The 15497-nt window shown below is 39.9% G+C and overlaps 1 protein-coding gene across 4 annotated transcripts in view; it reads left to right on the plus strand.

Moving 5' to 3' along the window:
• Positions 1 to 1886: 1886 nt before the first annotated feature.
• osbpl2b (oxysterol binding protein-like 2b) overlaps positions 1887 to 15497 on the plus strand; it is a 78771-nt gene continuing 65160 nt past the window's right edge. Inside the window, exon 1 of one of the 4 annotated variants that reach the window (XM_063041215.1) lies at positions 1887 to 1960. The gene's annotated coding sequence lies outside the window, so the exon portion shown is untranslated. Of the gene's footprint in view, positions 1961 to 2115; positions 2460 to 2787; positions 2805 to 15497 lie in introns of those variants that run through there. The other 3 variants (XM_063041214.1, XM_063041216.1, XM_063041217.1) reach the window with 3 other exon arrangements.

Genomic DNA, 15497 nt, shown 5'->3' on the forward strand with positions numbered 1-15497 from the left:
ATGTCATTAATTTTAAGGTAATTATGGAAAAGGATAGGTCGTGTCTTTGGGTTGAGATTCTAAATTAGGAAAAGACCAATTTTGATAGTATCAGAAAGGATCTGGCAAGTGGGATTGGAGCAGGTTGTTTTCTGGTAAAGGTGTACTTGGTTAAGAAGTGATGCCTTAAAGTGAAAATTTGAGAGTACAGTGTTTGTATATTCCTGTCAGAATAAAAGGCAAGGATAACAAGTTTAGGGAACCTTGGTTTTCAAGTGAAATTTTACAAGGATGTTGCCAGGACTTGAGGACCTGTATTAAAAGGAAGTGTTAAATAGGCTAAATCTTTATTCTGTAGAGCATAGCAGAATGACTGAGAATTGATAGGGATGTACAAAATTATGAGGGGCAATGATAGGGTAAATGCAAGCTGGATTTTTCCATTGAAGTTGGGTGAATCTAGAACTAGATAGCATGGGTTACAGACGAATGGTGAAATGTTTAAGGGGAACATGAGGGGCAGCTTCTTCACTCGAGTGTGTGGACCGAGCTGCCAAGCTCAAGTGGTGAATGCAGGGTCGATTTCAACATTTAAGAGAAATTTGGATTGGTACATGAATGGGAAGGGTTTGGAGGATATTATCTGGGTGCAGGTTAATGGGATTATTTGGAGTAATGGTTTGGAACAGATGAGATGGGCCAAAGGGCCTGTTTCTGCAGTGTAACTATGTTCAGGAACCTGGGCACATGGCACTATGCCCTGATTTTTGGCAATTAAAATATCAGGTCATTCTGAACAGGTAATCTGAGGCTGGGTGGGCTCTTTAATAGCTAAAACATTACTCCTTACACCTACAAAGTAAAAATAAGGGATTAATTTAGAATTAGTGCAACTATGCAGTTGATGGTCAGCATGGATTCCATGGGTGAAGGTTCTATTTCTATGCTGTATTCATGACTCTTTATAACTTGTAGTCTCTAGCTCTTATGTTTTACTGCTGAAGGAGCCTCATGCCATCCTTAATTATGCTACCATTACCATCTCCAAGGGCTTGACCCATGTGTTCCTCAGGGCATGTCCTCAACAAATCTACAGTCATTAGCGAGCTTTCTTTTCTTTAAATCCCTTACTTCATGTGCTGCTATGTCACTGTGTTCCTTGTTGTCCCCAGATCCTTGAAGTTATTTGTTGTTGTAATATCTAAACCTGTTCTACATAGAGCACATAGTTATAACCTTTCATACTTTTCCTGCACACCATGTATATGGCACATCCACTACGTGGCATTACCTCCCCTTTAAGATAACTATTCTCTGTCATTGCAGTGAACTTCTGTCAGACGACTTCCTCTGCAGCTACATCTTAATCTTGTCACCATTTTGGGTTATCTAGATATCATTAAACCCATTCTGCACTGTCACTTATCTTTTAAATAATAAAGATCAAGATTATAGTTAAGTGATGGCATTAGGGTTATCCTGAGATCGCTGCTGCAACGCTCTAATAAGTCCTTCACATGGTACATATAGTTCTGAAAGGCATACATATACATACAATTTATACGACGTATTTTAAACAGGGACTGTAAATATATTTAATTGCAAGAATTGACTGAACAACTTCGTTTCCACGCATGGCAGGTCAAAGAGGTTTCCGAATTACTGATTGCAGCTAGCCTAAAGCCGTGGCCTAGAAAACATTGGCAAGCTGTTGGTTGCACAGCTTAAGATTTCTGTTTAAGAAATGTCTGAAAATAGGTTCAAGGATCGAGCGTGGGTAATTCGCCCGAAACTGTATTTGGCAGAAAAATCTGCAGATCATGACTGAAGACGGCGGTCCAAGCAAACAGAGACTGGCCGAGGCGAGCGAGACCACCAGCTGAAGTCTCGCGAGAAGTGGTTTCTCCGTGCTGCTGACACCCAGCCGTTTGTTTTTGGGCGAAAGACGGTGGTTGGCGGATGGGGCCGAGGACGAGCCGAGGTGAGTAACGGCGTGACACCGCAACGTTTCACTCTCACACAACGCAATGTTCAGTCACCTGTTATTACCTTGACGCTTGCCCTAGACCCTAACGATAAGCTGTTTTAAAGGAGGGGAAAGGGGGTAAAAAGAAATCACAGCGTCCATTTCACCCATGAAACGGCGGTTGGCGAAGCTCGAGCTCTCCCAGCGGGCTGTCCGCCTCCTCCCCCCGATCTGAAAGCCCGCCTCTCTATCACTCCCTTTTCTATTGGTTTCAAGACGTCACAAGACCTCGCCATTGCTCGAAGCGCGTCCGTCAATAGGTCCACGCCGCTGTCATTCAGCCGGGGTGGTTGCGTTTCCGCCTTGGTGCTGCTTTGGAGCCCTTGACAACTTGATGTTGGGAGTATTATCCGATCAGAGGCGAATAAGGTGCGGGTAGTATTTTTTTAAAATAATAATATTGAAATCCGTTTTGCAAGATACCAGGTGGTTTCTTAAGAACTAAAGCAATCAGGTAACTAAACAAAACTAGTGAACGCTGTAAGTGATGTTTATTTGGGAAAATTAACATCCGTGGTTCACATTGCTGTAGAGCCTAGTTGGATGTACAGTATGTGTGTGTGTTTGTCCGTGCTTTTCCACAGAGAAGGACATCAGTATTTGTCCTTGAGTAACTCTGCGATAGGCCTTCGCCAGTTGAATGCCAGACGCTCAATGCGGAATTATGCAGAGCAGTTCACTTTTTAAGGTTTCTTTCATCCCGTGATGAACTATTGGCTGTTGTCAATTTGGATATGTTATGTGTCGAGAAACATGGCATTCGATGTGTGTTTATTCGTGTTCGGTTACACAGTGCTTGGTAACGTATAGTCTGTCGAAGTACCTATTTATAAGCGTAAATTATCAGCATACCATATCAAAGAACTTCCTTCAGCTAACGCGACATCATCTCTGTCTCCCCACACTGTTCCCTTTTCTGGTTAATGAGTCTTGATGGTCTTTGCGGTGTTACCTGAAATCAAATCTCTCTCAAGTCTGCACACATTATACCAGTTAATGGGTTTCCATTTTCTTTCACCTCCTTCTTTACACTGCACCTTTTCAGTCGTGTAACTTAAACTCGTAAGCATTGACAGTCGGGAGCAGTACCGTCAGCCTGGAATTTTACAGTTAAGATCATTCTTTAAAGAGTCCCTAACTTTATTCTATAACTTTTAGGTGATGAATATCCTATGTTACAAAATTAAGTAAGGTTTATTTCTTTGTCAGCTAGGCCCATAAAAGATACTACCAGTAGATCGATATACCTGTAACATAGTGGCTTCGGTCAAAAATGTTACTTGGCTTGGAATACTTAAGTAACTGATTGGAAAGAAAAGGTTTGTAATTAGTACGTTTTGGTGTCCAAGTTCAAATAAACCTTGCTATAAACCGAACAATGAGTTTTTCAGACATCTTAATAGATTCAGAGCTGTGTGGAGCATATAATTAAATATCTTGCAAGCATTAATTCATTGCACCTATCTAAGTTTACCACCTAATCCAAAGTGTTGCTATTTTGTGAAGGGGTTGGGTGTTTGTCTTAAATATTCACTTTGGTTTAACTTTAAAAAAAACAATGTCTGATAGATTCATTTAATGGAAAATATGAACAAATAACCAGCATATACTTGTAAAACTAAAGATAAGGATAAGGGGACTCTCGGTAATATAACGGAGTTTGGACTTGAACATCTTGTACAAAAATCACATGGGATTCTAGTAGGCAATTGGAATAGCAAATGACATGTTAGCCTTTTTATGAAAGGGCTTGTGTTAAAAGAGAAAGAAAACATGTTGAACTTTTAAAACTTTGAAAAGACAACACGTGGAAAATTGCTTTGGTTGATGATTGTAAGGAAGGAAATACTGTAAATAAAAGGCTGCTAAGAAAGGTTATTGCATTAGTTCCTAGAGTGAGAATGGGCCTATCTTTTTTAGTTTGAAAGAATTAAGAGGTGAATATTATAGATGTTGTCAGCTTATTCTGCATCTGGATAAGCAAGTCAGTCTTTATGGCTGTGAAAAGGGTAATTTTTATTCACTCAGAGGATTATGATGAATTAGACATTTTGTATAACAGAGGGATATTGATGGTCAGTAATTGAATAAGGGATTTTGGGCTGAGATGGGAGAATGGAGTTGTATAAAAGTTCAGTTGTGTTTCTGTTGAATTACAACAGATTTGTTGGGCTACTACCTTATTCCTGTTTCTATATATATTTTTGGTTCTTTTTTAGCCAAATATGTATAATCTTTGACCAAGTAACAATGGCACACTGCTTAGTTCTGTTGCTTTACAGATCTTGAGGCCCATTTCTGATACTGACCATGAGCGCTGTCCACGTGGAGTTACCCATTCTCTCAGTGTTGCGTGGACTTTATTCTCCCATATGTCAGAGGTGTGCTGGATGGAAAGTTAATTGGGTGCTGTAAATTGCTTACACTTTGAGTGGGTGCAAGTATGAATGCAGGGTGGAGAAATGATTGAAAGGTGATGTAGGTAAGGAGAAATGAATGATTATTGTAGGATTGGTAGAGAAAAGTGGGCATGTAAATATAGACTCTATAAAAGTAAATCAAAACACATTAATATTTTGCAGATAACATAACTCAAAAGTATCTTTCACAAGTTTCAACCAATGTAAACAATTTGGTGAAATGGACCAATCAGTGGGAGTTAAAATTTAATGCTGAAAGTTGAGAATTAATTCTGTTTGGTAGGTAGGATGGCTTCAGATGATGTAAACAAAATCATCTTATTGGGCGAAACCTCAAGGTTGATAAACACAAGAGAATCTGAAGGCGCTGGGAATCAGAGCAACATGTATAGAATGCTCGAGGAACTCAGCAGGAAAGGTAGCAAGATAGCAGAATAAGGTGGTGGGGGGAGGGGGAAGGAGAACAAGCTAGAAGGTGATAGGTGAAGCCAGGTGGGTGGGGTGGGGGTGAAGTAAGAAACTGGGAGGTTTTAGTGGAAAAGGTAAAGGGCTGCTGAAGAAGGAATCTGATAGGAGAGGAGAGTTGACTGTGGGAGAAAACAAAGAAGGAGGGGCATTGGGGGAGGTAATAGGCAGATGAGGAGAAGAGGTAAGAGGCCAGAGTGAGAAATTGAAGGGGGGAGAGGGAAAAAAAATACTGGAGGTTGGAGAAATCGATGTTCCTTCCATTACCTTGGAAGTTACCTAGACAAAATATGAGGAGTTGCTCCTCCAGCCTGAGAGTGGCATATCAGAACGGGATTGAGGAGAGGTTGGTGGTAGCTTGCTTCTACTATAGTTCTAAGGTGGTTGAAGGAATCCACAGACTCTGCTACATTTGGGCTAAGTTGTATTTGATAGGATTAGTGATTGAATTGCTAGGTTGCTTTGCTGTTCCTTCCACTGTTTGCATGGTTCTTGTCATGGGAACTCAAGGTGGTCAGTGGCTTGGTGGATGTTAATTTTGAGTAGTTATGAACCAAGGTTCACATGAATTGGTGAGGGTTTATATTTTGAAGGAGACATTAGCTGGTTTCAACTCATTTCAATTTGTAATAATGATTCAGATGAAGGCAGCAAGGGTATAGTTGCTGAACTTGCTGATGATTGAAAGTTTTGTAGGAAGGGAATGCAGGTAGATTAAATGGGTGAACAAAGATGTGGCAAATGACATATAATCTGAGGGAAGTTTGAAAATGTCTGTTTTTCCAGGAGCAATAAAAGGAAACATGGTGGTACGTTGCAATCTGGCGTTTCATTGCAAATGAATAGAATGCAGATAATTAGGAAGCTTAAAAAAGTTTATTGCTGTGGGAACCAAATACAATAATGAGTTTATGTTTCTCTTATATGGATCTTTGATGAGATGACTTTTGGAGTGCTGTGTACAATGTTGGTCTTATTTAAGAAAGGATGTAAATGCATTGGAAGTAGTTTGGAGACTAATACCTGAACTAAGTAATACCTAGAGACAATTTGTCTTATGAGGAAGGTGGAACAGACTGTGCTTTGGACAGCTGGAATTTGGAAAATCACTGAATCTGAGAAGTCATACCAGAATGGATGGGAGAGGATGTTTCCTTTGGAAGTGTTTTGAATTAGTTAGCCATTTAAATTTGAGACATTTTTAGGTTGAGTCTTTGGAAATCCCTTCTGAACAGGGTTATGGAAATGAAACTTAAATATTTTCAAGGCTGAGGTATACACTTTTGATAAGCAAGGGATGAAAGCTTATTGTAAGTAGATGGGATTGTGGAGTTTAGGTTATAATCTGATTAGCCACAATCATATTAAATGGCAGAGCAGGCTTGAGGATGCTGAGTGAGCTATCCCTGCATATAGTCTGTAGCTTCCTAGAAATTTCCTACTGTGATGGAGCTCAGCAAGATTGCTTTCTCCAGGACTCTGGTGTCAGGCATATGGCTTGCCTTTATGAATGTGATCAAAGCCTTGATTTGGTGATGTTTCTGTGCCAAAGGTTTTAAAGGGCTTTGTGGAGATAACATTGATGGCATTTCTTCATGCTTTGAGGTGTCTAGAGGATACCAGAGGATGGGGATCTCTAATGCTTTGCACTGCAGGAATTCGTGCTTAACGCTTCGGTCCTTGCATACACTTTTACTCAGTTGACAAGAGGCCTTGCTGGCTTGTGGCAGGCGATAGACATCTGCTTTTGCTGAGCATTGGTTCCTGAGATATGGTAAGTGATCCACTTTTTCTCAAGTTGTCTTGTGGACCTTGATTTTTGAAGGACAGTTAGTTAGCTTGATTTTGGAATGGCCTGCAGTGGTTGGTATGGGGACCACTTCTTTTTGTGTTGTATGTCATTGATTTGGATGACAGAATTGATGGTTTTGTGGGCAAGTTTGCAAGTGAAACAAAGATAAGTGGAGGCGCAGGTAGTGTTGAGGAAGCAGGAAGGTTGCAGAAGGAATTGGACAGATTAGGAGAATGGGCAGAGAAGTGGCAAATGGAATATAGTGTCGGGAGGTTTACGGTCATGTGCTTTGGTAGAAGGAATAAAAGTAGAGACTATTTTCTAAATGGGGAGAAAATTCAGTAATCCGAGGTGCAAAAGGATTTGAGAGTCCTCATGCAGGATTCCCTGAAAATTAATTTGCAGGTTGAGTCGGTAGTGAGGAAGTCAAATGTAAAGTTAGCAGTCATTTTGAGGGGACTTGAATATTAAAGCAATGATATAATGCTGAGTCTTTATAAGGCACTGGTGAGGCGTGAAGTATTATGAGCAGTTTTGCCCCCATTATGTAAGGAAGGATGTGCTGACATTGGAGAGGGCTCAGAGGAGGTTCATAAGAATGATTCTGGGAATGAAAAGCTTATCGTATGTGGAGCGATTGCTGGCTCTGGGCCTTTATTCACTAGAGTTTAGAAGAATGGGGGGGGGATCTCACTGAAACCTATCGAATGTTGGAAGGCTTAGATAGAGTGGTTTTGGAGAGGATGATTCCTGTGGTGGGGGGAGTCTAGGACCAGAGTGCACGGCCTCAGAATAGGGATGTCCATTTAGAACAGAGCTGAAGAGGAATTTCTTTGGCCAGAAGGCAGTGAATCTATGGAATCTGTTGCATAAGCAGCTTTGGAGGCCAGGTCATTGGGTGTAATTAAGACGGAGATTGATAAGTCATGATTAGTCAGGGCGTGAAAGTTATGGGGGGAAGGCAGGAGAATGGGGTTGAGAGGGAAATTGATCAGGCATGAAGTAGTGGCGGAGCAGACTCGATGGGCTGAATGTCCTAATTCTGCACCTATGTTTTACAGTCTCAATGTCCATATACTTCCTTTTCCTGCATATTCACGTACCTATCTAAGAGCTTATTGAATACCTCTGTTGTATTTGTCTGCACTTCCAGGCATCCCACTGTGTATTTTGAATTTATCCCTGCCACCTTAAATGCATGCACTCTGGTATTGCACATTTCAATCCTGGGGAAAAAGCTACTTGCTATCTACTCTATCTATGCCTCAGAGAAAAACACCCCAAGTTTGTCCAGCCTCTCCTTATGGCACATGCCTTCTAATCCAGGCATCATCCTGGTAAACCTCTTGTGCATTGTCTTGAAAACCTTGATATCTTTCCTGTAATGTGACCAGAGTTGAATGCAGTACTCCAGGTGCAGCCTAACTAGAGTTTTATAAAGCTGCAACAAAACTTACTGACTCATAAACACAATTTCTCAACTAAAGAAGGCAAGCATGCCAAATGCTTTCTTTACTGTTGTGTATTTAATATTTCAGTAATATTGAAAAGTGTTTTCAAATAATTCATTACAGGTTATATGTAAAAATGAAGTAAAAATGAGAAGTTAGATCTACATTTTGAACTCCTGTGACAATATTTTAATTAGTTTAATACTTTGGAGTTACAAAACATAATATTTACCATCTATCAACCTGTGTAGTCAGTTTCAGAGAATCCCCAGATCTCTCTGCAAATCAGCACTGTCAAGGGTCTTGCCATTCCTATTTGTTTGGGTCAGTTTAGCTCTTTATGCATAATTAATACTCAGGACATTTATATAAGGCACTGTTACAAGGTGTGAAAGTGGGCCCTGTAGACTGGATCTAGTGGCTGTAGGCTGGGATGGATTCTGGATGATTGTTGGGTCATGAATCAAGAAGAAGTACCTCCTTGTGCTTGGTTTTAATTTTATATGTTGGCAGACCTCTAATCAGGTACCCCTCCTCCTTCAATTGATTTTCCAGTACATTACTAATATTACTAGTCTGGCCTTAAACTAGAAGACATCATTTACTTTTCCAAATTTTATATGGTCCATTTCCAGCACTTTTCCTCTTGGGCTTCTGCATCTTCATCACTGAGATAATCCACTATCTGTTTATGTGTATTTGTGCATGCATACGTATCAGTATATTAAGTTTGTTCAGCACATGCTACTTGCAATTTCATGCACCTTCATGCAATGGAAACTAAGATCTTGCTCTGCAGGTCTATGTGTTTCATGTAGTAGAGGGATTCCCAACCATTTTATGCCGTGGACCAATACCATTAAGTAAGGGGTCTGTGGACCTCAGTTTTGGAACCCTTAATATAGTACAATGGCCTCTCCACATTAAAAAGGTTCTGGCACTTTTATCTGCCTCTTGTACTTAACCCCACAGGACTACAGAAAAGGAAGTAGCTCTGTATCCCACAGCTATTACACCAGTAACATCAAACATTTTTAGGGATGACCGTGTTTCTCTGGCTGCTCCATATCTACAATGTTCATTCTGATTGTAATATTTTCTATTTAGCCTTCCTTTCAAAATTTTAACCAATTATCCCCCCCACTAACTTATTCCCTATACATTTCTTATTTATTCCCCTTCACTCCAAAGTCATAATAAAAGTTGCCATATCCTCATCTTTATTTTGTAGCCTCTGCATTTAATAAATTTCTTTATTGGAGAGATTTCTTGTACATGTTGGTGATGCTACAACTGCCAGTTTGCCTGTGTTCTTCTGAATACTTATGGGTAAAATTCATTGCACAATAGTGCATTGTATTTGCTGCTATCGGTGTTGTCTCTGCTGCATTTGACCAGCTGGGAATAGATTACTGTCACTATCTCATTATTTCAATTAAGTTTAGTGCAAACTTCTACAGCACCTCTTGTTACCACTGGTTATGTTGCAGACTTTTGGACTTGCAATAAATTCAGTTAAAGATTCTAATATTCTCACTTTACCTCTTCTAAACAAGTTTCCTCACTTGATACTTAATCAGCCTTCTACCCTGTCACGGATCTTTACTTGTCATATGCTAGCTTCTATTTGCTTTGCATCTCTGATTTTGTTTTCCATTTGAAGTGAGATGTCATTGACTGCAATGTTAATGTTGTTTCTTTCTCAAAAGTGTTGCTCAACTTGCTGAATATTTCCAGAGTATTCAGTTTTTATTTTAAATTTCTGCCATCTTCAGTTTTGAATTTGTGAGTATAATCAGTTGTGAAAAATTACCGTAGTGAGATTTATGTACCTGTTTCTTAATGGTTTGTTTGCAGCTAAACTGCATAGAAAAATAAACCTGCCCAGTTCATTGATGAGTCAATGTATTAGACCGGAAGCATGAAGGTTATTCCATCTAGAACTGAAAATGTGCAAACACACTTGAACACCTGAGCCCAAGGAGGCACATTAGACCAGAGCAAATTTTAATGCAATAGCAGACATCCCACCTCTCCCGGAAGTTCCGGGAGTCTCCCGCATATTAATAGTGGCTCCCTAATGCCTGCAAATTATATACAATGTCCCGGAAATCATTTTTTTTGAGAGAGCGAGTGCGAGATATATACCGGGGGATGTTCTTTTTTGATTAAACTTGAAACAAAGCATTAAATATAACACCTCCAATTAAATGCCTTTAGTAAGGATTTTGGATTATACTTATGGATACTTTAAAAGATCTTCAAAATGGAAGTGAATTTTCAGTAAATTTTCTGCTCTTGAAATAAAATAAATTAATATGCAATACTTATCCCTGCAACACCTTGCTTTCTATTTATGCAAGATTCTTTTAGAAATGCTAGTTTGTATCAACATAGTACGTCTTTCAAAATATACATATCAGAATGTAGAGCTGGAGGAAATGGGAGTTGTTGTTTCTAGCTTCACATTGAAAGCGCATCAACTATTACTCATTTAATGAAAATGTGGCTGTGAGCCCAATGAACATCACTGTCTTTGCATGGAGATTATACTCTACTATGCCTCTATCAAACAATGAATGCGTCTAAGTTTCTATATTTTCATTTCATTTTCTTGTTTCACAACATTTGAATTTTGTCTTTTACATTTGTTTATAATATCTCAATGTTATATTGATTTCTATTAGGGTGAGTTACGAGATTCCAGTCTCACTTAACCACTTCAGAAAAATTTGTACAAATGTTAAGATAGTTTTCAAACGTACTGTACATGAGACACTAAATTGCACACATTGTAATAAACTGGTATCAACTAGCATTGGAGACATGAGACTGCAGATACTGGAGTCAGGAGCACCATACAAAATGCTGGACCACATCAGCAGGTCAAGCAGCATCAAGGTTTCAGGATGAGGCCTTCCATCTGGATAACAATTAGCATTGTATTGTGGAGAGGATGCTTCCTATGGTGGGAGAGTCGATTTGGTATTACATATGTAATCCAAGCTTCCATCATCCCACCATTGGCATGAGTGGTTGTCTCTCTTTAGTGGTTTGACCACTTGACTGGTTTGCTTACATAATTCGATTAAAAATGTAGGTAGATGACTGCTTACGTGCACAAACATAACTTTAATTCAGATATCTATATGATGGGTCAGTAATTGATCTCACTTGCCATTATACATGAGAAGTGAGAAAGTGGCCTGGTAGACCATAAGATACAGGAACAGAATTAGACCATTGGCCATTGAGTCTGTTCTGCCATTTCATCATGGATGATTCATTTTCCCTCTTAACTCCAATCTTCTGTCTTCTCCCTGTGTCCCTTTATATCCTGCCCAGTCAAGCATCGATCGACCACTGCCTTAAACATATGTAAAGACTTGGCTTTCACACCTGCCTGTGGTAATGGATTTGACAGATTTTTAAAATTTTCTCCCCATTTAGAAGATAGTCTACCCTTCCATTTCTTTTACCAAAGTGCATAACCATCCACTTCCTGACACTGTATTCCATCTGCAACGACTTTGCGTGTTCTCCTAATCTGTCTAAGTCCTTCTGCAGCTTTTCTATTTCTTCAAAAGTACCTGCTCCTCTACCTATCTTCGTGCTGTCCACAAACTTTGCCTCAAAGCCATGAATTCTGTCATCCAAGTCATGGACATAAACGCAAAAAGAATCTGTCCCAACACACACCCCTGTGGAACACCACCAATCACCAGCAGCCACCCAGAAAAGGCTCCGCTTGTTTCTACTCTTTGCCTCCTGCCAATCAGGTACTGCTCTATACATGATAATATCTTTCCTGTAAAATACCATGGGTTCTTAACTTGTTAGGCAGTCTCATGTGTGGCACCTTGTCAAAGGCCTTCTAAAATCCCAAGTAACAGTAGTGTAGTGGTTAGCATACCACTAATATAGCACCAGCAACTTGGGTTCAATTCCTGCTTCTGGCTGTAAGGAGTTTATATGTTCTTCTGGTGACCTTATGGGTTTCCTCCGGGTGCTCCAGTTTCATCCTCACATTCCAAAGATGTATGGGTTAGTGGGTGAATTGGTCACATAGGTTTAATTGTACAGCGTGGGCTCGTTGGACTGGAAGGGCCTGTTACTGTGCGGTAACTCGATATAAAACAAATATAATCTTCAGGTGAAACAAGATTAGCTGATTGCTATTTATTTGGGTCATGCTGTATAGATGAATAACAGGCCCTGTTTTGAAGTTGTACATTTCTGTCCATGACTTCACTTCCATCTATAAATGTCTGTATCTCCTTATGATGAAAGCTAATCATGCAAATTTCTAATGCCTGTTAAAACATTCACCATTGGTGGAGTTGCATGCTTCAGTAGGGTGAGATCATTTAAGCAATGACATTTTGTATGGGCAGTTTTCTGTTATATGTGAACATAAAAAATATAATGGATTCTTTGCAATTTCTGACAGCTCCATTAAGAATCCACAGCAGTCACATCTTTCCCTTACCTTTTGAGGCTCCATGGTTAGTTCTTGCATCTTTACCAATCACTCCCCTCATGCCATTTTCCCTTTGACTGCAGGAGATGCAAAATCTGTCCTTTCACTTCTTCCTTTCTCATATTTGTGGACGAATAGTTTTTCTACATGAACTGGTTGTCATCATCTTCAAGATTCAAGTATGTTAAATATAATTTCCAGTACATAGGGTAAAGGAGAACGAAATAATTTTTATTCCAAATGAAATGTAGCACAAAAACTACAAATATAAGCATGTAAAATAGTTTATATACATTAATTGAATGTATATAAAGGATTCTAGATATGGGAGTGTCTGTACATAAGGTGACTGACAGAAAATGCTAAAGTAGTGATGGTAGGGGTTGTGGAGGGTTGGGTTAATGGGTGGTCGTGTTGATTGGCTTAATTGCTTGGGCAAGGTAACTTTCTTCTAATATATTATTTCTAATGTAGTGTCTTGCATTTAATGTACACCATGAGCTCTCTTCCGTATAAGAGAAATAAACGGTGGATTGTGTGATCACTTTGAGTACATCTGATGTATCTGTGGTCTCCTGCTGCATTATAACATTGTCCCACACAGACTGAAGGAACTAAAAGTCAGCCTTTAATTGCTACAGCCTGTTTGCCCATGATTCTGGTAGGTGGGAAGTTCCACTATTTAAATCTAGTTACAATAAAAGGACTGATGTAAATCTAAGTCTGTAGAGAGCGCAATTTGTGGAGAACTACCATATGCCTTTGGTTTTGAAACTCTTGTAGTCAACAAAGTTTTATTAATGCATTTTTCACAGGCTGTGCATTACATTAGTCTTATTGGAGAGACTAAATATTTAGGATGTGTGTCTGGTGTGGATCAAGTTGGCTGCTCTGTTGTGAATGATAACTTATTACTTAAACTTTATAGGGGCTGCACTTATCCAAGGAAGTGGAGATTGTCATCTGACTTTTGTAGATGGAAAGCCTTTAAGGAGTCATGGTGAAACACTTTCTGGACAATAACCAGGCCTTGTTATTGCTATTACATTTAACTTTTCTCGTTAAGTATCTGGTTTATGTGACTTCAGCCAGTAGATCATTTGGTAGGAATATCCCATGGCACATACTGGCCCTACATGAATACTATTTGAGTCTCATTGCAGGCATGAGTTGCTGATAGAATTGAATGTGTTCAGACTTTGATAAACATTAGCTCTTCTGACTTGATGTAGCAGCTAAAGATGGTTGGGCTGGAATACTGCCCTCAAAATCTTCTGCAAACTTGTCCTGAGATTGAGATGATTCTGAACTCTGAATGATTCTTCTCCTAATGGATCATAGTTCTTATACAATTTATATCAGTGCTCAATGTATGATATTTTTAAAAACAAATTTATAAAATACAGTGGATTCTGGTTAATTGGAACACATTGGGATCAGTGCATTTGGGCTCAGTTAAGCAGCTCCCCAATTAGCTGAAGTTTCATGGAAATAGTTAAAAAGGTATTATAAAAAAAAAAGACTACTGTTTAACGGAGTAACAAACTCTGGATGTAAATAAAATACAGAACAAATTAGGACACTATCACTATCAATGAGAGGGAATTTGATGATGGTGAGGACAATATGAGTGAGGTTGATGTACTGGATCATGCTGATATTAAGGGAGAGGAGGTATTGGAGTTGTTAAAATACATTAGGACAGATAAGTCCCTGGGGCCTGACGGAATATTCCCCAGGCTGCTCCACGAGGCGAGAGAAGAGATTGCTGAGCCTCTGGCTAGGATCTTTATGTCCTCGTTGTCCACGGGAATGGTACCGGATGATTAGAGGGAGGCGAATGTTGTTCCCTTGTTCAAAAAAGGTAGTAGGGATAATCCGGGTAATTATAGACCAGTGAGCCTTACGTCTGTGGTGGGAAAGCTGTTGGAAAAGATTCTTAGAGATAGGATCTATAGGCATTTAGAGAATCATGGTCTGATCAGGGACAGTCAGCATGGCTTTGTGAAGGGCAGATCGTGTCTAACAAGCCTGATAGAGTTCTTTCAGGAGGTGACCAGGCATATAGATGAGGGTAGTGCAGTGGATGTGATCTATATGGATTTTAGTAAGGCATTTGACAAGGTTCCACACGGTAGGCTTATTCAGAAAGTTAGAAGGCATGGGATCCAGGGAAGTTTGGCCAGGTGGATTCAGAATTGGCTTGCCTGCAGAAGGCAGAGGGTGGTGGTGGAGGGAGTACATTCAGATTGGAGGATTGTGAGTAGTGGTGTCCCACAAGGATCTGTTCTGGGACCTCTACTTTTCGTGATTTTTATTAACGACCTGGATGTGAGGGTAGAAGGGTGGGTTGGCAAGTTTGCAGACGACACAAAGGTTGGTGGTGTTGTAGATAGCGTAGAGGATTGCCAAAGATTGCAGAGAGACATTGATAGGATGCAGAAGTGGGCTGAGAAGTGGCAGATGGAGTTCAACCCGGAGAAGTGTGAGGTGGTACACTTTGGAAGGACAAACTCCAAGGCAGAGTACAAAGTAAATGGCAGGATACTTGGTAGTGTGGAGGAGCAGAGGGATCTCGGGGTACATGTCCACAGATCCCTGAAAGTTGCCTCACAGGTGGATAGGGTAGTTAAGAAAGCTTATGGGGTGTTAGCTTTCATAAGTCGAGGGATAGAGTTTAAGAGTCGCGATGTAATGATGCAGCTCTATAGAACTCTGGTTAGGCCACACTTGGAGTATTGTGTCCAGTTCTGGTCACCTCACTACAGGAAGGATGTGGAAGCATTGGAAAGGGTACAGAGGAGATTTACCAGGATGCTGCCTGGTTTAGAAAGTATGGATTATGATCAGAGATTAAGGGAGCTAGGGCTTTACTCTTTGGAGA

The sequence above is a fragment of the Mobula hypostoma genome, chromosome 2 (assembly GCF_963921235.1).
Source record: "Mobula hypostoma chromosome 2, sMobHyp1.1, whole genome shotgun sequence".
In the NCBI taxonomy this organism is placed as follows: domain Eukaryota; kingdom Metazoa; phylum Chordata; class Chondrichthyes; order Myliobatiformes; family Myliobatidae; genus Mobula; species Mobula hypostoma.